This window comes from Trachypithecus francoisi, unplaced genomic scaffold (genome assembly GCF_009764315.1).
Source record: "Trachypithecus francoisi isolate TF-2019V2 unplaced genomic scaffold, Tfra_2.0 Lachesis_group3, whole genome shotgun sequence".
NCBI lineage: Eukaryota > Metazoa > Chordata > Mammalia > Primates > Cercopithecidae > Trachypithecus > Trachypithecus francoisi.
Genome location: NW_022681468.1, coordinates 41,512,176 through 41,517,435, shown reverse-complemented (window position 1 = coordinate 41,517,435; position 5,260 = coordinate 41,512,176). Strand labels below are relative to the sequence as shown.

Here is a 5,260-nt window from a genome sequence, read left to right as displayed (position 1 = left end):
ATCACTCAGACTGCATTCTTTCTCTCTTACTCTCCTGCAGGAAGAGAATGATCATGAATGGCAAATGGCAGGTGCAGTGAAGCAAGAAAAGCCGGCTTCAGGCTCAGAAGAGAATGCTGTGCCTCTTCCTCATGGTTTCCGGTGCCCTGCATGTTCAGAGAAACTTCTCTAGTAATGAATGAACTGTAGAAATGATCCCTGAAAATATGGTCTTGATACTTTATTTTTGTGGCGATTTTTTTTTTTTTTTTTTTTTTTTTTTGAGATGGAATTTTGCTCTTGTTGCCCAGGCTGGAGTGCAATGGCATGATCTCCACTCACCGTAACCTCCGCCTCCCGGGTTCAAGCAATTCCTCTGCCTCAGCCTCCCAAGTAGCTGGGATTACAGGCGTGTGCCACCCCGCCTGGCTAATTTTGTATTTTTAGTAGAGACAGGATTTCTCCATTTTGGTCAGGCTGGTCTCGAACTCACTACCTCAGGTGATCTGCCCGCCTCGGCCTCCCAAAGTTCTGGGATTACAGGGGTGAGCCACTGCGCCCGGCCAGGACCAAAAGGAGCAGCTTGGGATCCTTATACTGTGAAAACACGTTCATGTCTTTCTTAATTAAGATTTTATGCTGGGCGAGGTGGCTCATGCCTTTAATCCCAACACTTTGAGAGGCCAAGGTGGGCAGATCACTTGAGGTCAGGAGTTCAAAATCAGCCTGGCCAACGTGGTGAAACCCCGTCACTACTAAAAATACAACAATTAGCTGGGCATGGTGGTGCATGCCTGTAGTCCAAGCCACTCAGGAGGCTGAGGCACGAGAATCCCTTGAACCCAGGAGGCAGAGGTTGCAGTGAGCCGAGATTGTGCCACTGCACCCCAGCCCAGGCGACAGAGCAAGACTCCGTCTCAGACAAAAAAAAAATATTTTAAAGTACCTATTTGCCAGTTCATATGTAGTTGATTTGGAGCATGTGCTACAAGATTGGTTCTAAATATACATAAACTAAGAGCTGAGAAAGTTATTGCTAAGCTAAATTCAACCAATTACACTTTCTTTTTTTCTGCTCTCTCCTTGCACCTATATTATTCTTTTTTTTTTTTTTTTTTTTTTTTGAGACGGAGTCTCGCTCTGTTGCCCAGGCTGGAGTGCAGTGGCCGGATCTCAGCTCACTGCAAGCTCCGCCTCCTGGGTTCACGCCATTCTCCTGCCTCAGCCTGCCGAGTAGCTGGGACTACAGGCGCCCGCCACCTCGCCCGGCTAGTTTTTTGTATTTTTAGTAGAGACGGGGTTTCACTGTGTTAGCCAGGATGGTCTCGATCTCCTGACCTCGTGATTCGCCCGTCTCGGCCTCCAAAGTGCTGGGATTACAGGCTTGAGCCACCGTGCCCGGCCTGCACCTATATTATTCTAATTCTATTTGTCAGGCTGCTTACTTTTACAATCTTTTTTAGTGTAGAAAAGGTAGAAAAAAGGTAGAAAAAAATGATATCATGAACATTTTTCTTTAATTAAAAAAAATCTTTTTAAATAGAGACGAGGTCTCACTGTGTTGCTCAGGTTGATCTCAAACTCCTGAGCTCAAGCGATCCTCCCTCTTTGGCCTCCCAAAGTGGTGGGATTACAGATATGAGCCATCATAGCAGGCCCAAAGCAGATGTTTCAATAAGCACTATTACTCAAAGCCAGATATGTGATTTTGAACAAGTTACTTTATTTTCCTCTAAACTCCAAATTACTCAAGTGATAATGCCTCCTGTTCAGGGATTTTATGAAGATTAAGTAACAATAAAAATAAGCACAAAATAAACAAAAAAATAGCACAGTGTAGGCATTCAGGAATTATTAGTTGAAGTTCCAACCCTTCCTCTACGTATACCCCTTACTTTGTGAGATTACAGGAAGGATGACAAAAAAGGATATGGTGGGGTTTTTTTTGTTTTTTGTTTTTGAGACGGAGTTTCACTCTTGTTGCCCAGGCTGGAGTGTAGTGGTGCAATCTTGGCTCACTGCAACCACCGCCTCCCAGGTTCAAGTGATTCTCCTACCTCAGCCTCCCAAGTAGCTGGGATTACAGGTGCATGCCACCAAGCCCAGCTAATTTTTGTATTTTTAGTAGAGATGGGGTTTCATCATATTGGTCAGACTGGTCTCGAACTCCTGACACCTGCCTCAGCCTCCCAAAGTGCTGGGATTACAGGAATGAGCCATCACGCCTGACCTTTGTTGTTTTTTTGAGATGGAGTCTCCCTTTGTTGCCCAGGCTGGAGTGCAGTGGCACAATCTCAGCTCACTGCAACCTCCGTCTCCCAGGTTCAAGTGATTCTCCTACCTCAGCCTCCTGAGTAGCTGGCATTACAGGTGCCTGCCACCTCGCCCAGCTAATTTTTGTATTTTTAGTAGAGACAGGGTTTCTCCATTTTGGTCAGGCTGGTCTCGAACTCACTACCTCAGGTGATCTGCCCGCCTCGGCCTCCCAAAGTTCTGGGATTACAGGGGTGAGCCACTGCGCCCGGCCAGGACCAAAAGGAGCAGCTTGGGATCCTTATACTGTGAAAACACGTTCATGTCTTTCTTAATTAAGATTTTATGCTGGGCGAGGTGGCTCATGCCTTTAATCCCAACACTTTGAGAGGCCAAGGTGGGCAGATCACTTGAGGTCAGGAGTTCAAAATCAGCCTGGCCAACGTGGTGAAACCCCGTCACTACTAAAAATACAACAATTAGCTGGGCATGGTGGTGCATGCCTGTAGTCCAAGCCACTCAGGAGGCTGAGGCACGAGAATCCCTTGAACCCAGGAGGCAGAGGTTGCAGTGAGCCGAGATTGTGCCACTGCACCCCAGCCCAGGCGACAGAGCAAGACTCCGTCTCAGACAAAAAAAAAATATTTTAAAGTACCTATTTGCCAGTTCATATGTAGTTGATTTGGAGCATGTGCTACAAGATTGGTTCTAAATATACATAAACTAAGAGCTGAGAAAGTTATTGCTAAGCTAAATTCAACCAATTACACTTTCTTTTTTTCTGCTCTCTCCTTGCACCTATATTATTCTTTTTTTTTTTTTTTTTTTTTTTTGAGACGGAGTCTCGCTCTGTTGCCCAGGCTGGAGTGCAGTGGCCGGATCTCAGCTCACTGCAAGCTCCGCCTCCTGGGTTCACGCCATTCTCCTGCCTCAGCCTGCCGAGTAGCTGGGACTACAGGCGCCCGCCACCTCGCCCGGCTAGTTTTTTGTATTTTTTAGTAGAGACGGGGTTTCACTGTGTTAGCCAGGATGGTCTCGATCTCCTGACCTCGTGATTCGCCCGTCTCGGCCTCCCAAAGTGCTGGGATTACAGGCTTGAGCCACCGTGCCCGGCCTGCACCTATATTATTCTAATTCTATTTGTCAGGCTGCTTACTTTTACAATCTTTTTTAGTGTAGAAAAGGTAGAAAAAAGGTAGAAAAAAATGATATCATGAACATTTTTCTTTAATTAAAAAAAAATCTTTTTAAATAGAGACGAGGTCTCACTGTGTTGCTCAGGTTGATCTCAAACTCCTGAGCTCAAGCGATCCTCCCTCTTTGGCCTCCCAAAGTGGTGGGATTACAGATATGAGCCATCATAGCAGGCCCAAAGCAGATGTTTCAATAAGCACTATTACTCAAAGCCAGATATGTGATTTTGAACAAGTTACTTTATTTTCCTCTAAACTCCAAATTACTCAAGTGATAATGCCTCCTGTTCAGGGATTTTATGAAGATTAAGTAACAATAAAAATAAGCACAAAATAAACAAAAAAATAGCACAGTGTAGGCATTCAGGAATTATTAGTTGAAGTTCCAACCCTTCCTCTACGTATACCCCTTACTTTGTGAGATTACAGGAAGGATGACAAAAAAGGATATGGTGGGGTTTTTTTTGTTTTTTGTTTTTGAGACGGAGTTTCACTCTTGTTGCCCAGGCTGGAGTGTAGTGGTGCAATCTTGGCTCACTGCAACCACCGCCTCCCAGGTTCAAGTGATTCTCCTACCTCAGCCTCCCAAGTAGCTGGGATTACAGGTGCATGCCACCAAGCCCAGCTAATTTTTGTATTTTTAGTAGAGATGGGGTTTCATCATATTGGTCAGACTGGTCTCGAACTCCCTACCTCAGGTGATCTGCCCGCCTCGGCCTCCCAAAGTTCTGGGATTACAGGGGTGAGCCACCGCGCCCGGCCAGATCCAAAAGGAGCAGCTTGGGATCCTTATACTGTGAAAACACGTTCACGTCTTTCTTAATTAAGATTTTATGCTGGGCGAGGTGGCTCATGGCTTTAATCCCAACACTTTGAGAGGCCAAGGTGGGCAGATCACTTGAGGTCAGGAGTTCAAAATCAGCCTGGCCAACATGGTGAAACCCCGTCACTACTAAAAATACAACGAACAATTAGCTGGGCATGGTGGTGCATGCCTGTAGTCCCTGCCACTCAGGAGGCTGAGGCACGAGAATCCCTTGAACCCAGGAGGCAGAGGTTGCAGTGAGCCGAGATTGTGCCACTGCATCCCAGCCCAGGCGACAGAGCAAGACTCCGTCTCAGACAAAAAAAAAAAAAAGATTTTAAAGTATCTATTTGCCAGTTCATATGTAGTTGATTTGGAGCATGTGCTACAAGATTGGTTCTAAATATACATAAACTAAGAGATGAGAAAGTTATTGCTAAGCTAAATTCAACCAATTACACTTTCTTTTTTTCTGCTCTCTCCTTGCACCTATATTATTCTAATTCTATTTGTCAGGCTGCTTACTTTTACAATCTTTTTTAGTGTAGAAAAGGTAGAAAAAAGGTAGAAAAAAATGATATCATGAACACTTTAATTAAAAAAAATCTTTTTAAATAGAGACGAGGTCTCACTGTGTTGCTCAGGTTGATCTCAAACTCCTGAGCTCAAGCGATCCTCCCTCTTTGGCCTCCCAAAGTGGTGGGATTACAGATATGAGCCATCATAGCAGGCCCAAAGCAGATGTTTCAATAAGCACTATTACTCAAAGCCAGATATGTGATTTTGAACAAGTTACTTTATTTTCCTCTAAACTCCAAATTACTCAAGTGATAATGCCTCCTGTTCAGGGATTTTATGAAGATTAAGTAACAATAAAAATAAGCACAAAATAAACAAAAAAATAGCACAGTGTAGGCATTCAGGAATTATTAGTTGAAGTTCCAACCCTTCCTCTACGTATACCCCTTACTTTGTGAGATTACAGGAAGGATGACAAAAAAGGATATGGTGGGGTTTTTTTGTTTTTTGT

At 44.4% G+C, this 5,260-nt stretch overlaps 1 non-coding gene across 1 annotated transcript; it reads right to left on the bottom strand.

Moving 5' to 3' along the window:
• Positions 1–214, bottom strand: LOC117071941. The gene has a single exon (XR_004432661.1). It is a non-coding gene; the product is annotated as a small nucleolar RNA U3 (small nucleolar RNA).
• Positions 215–5,260: the final 5,046 nt, after the last annotated feature.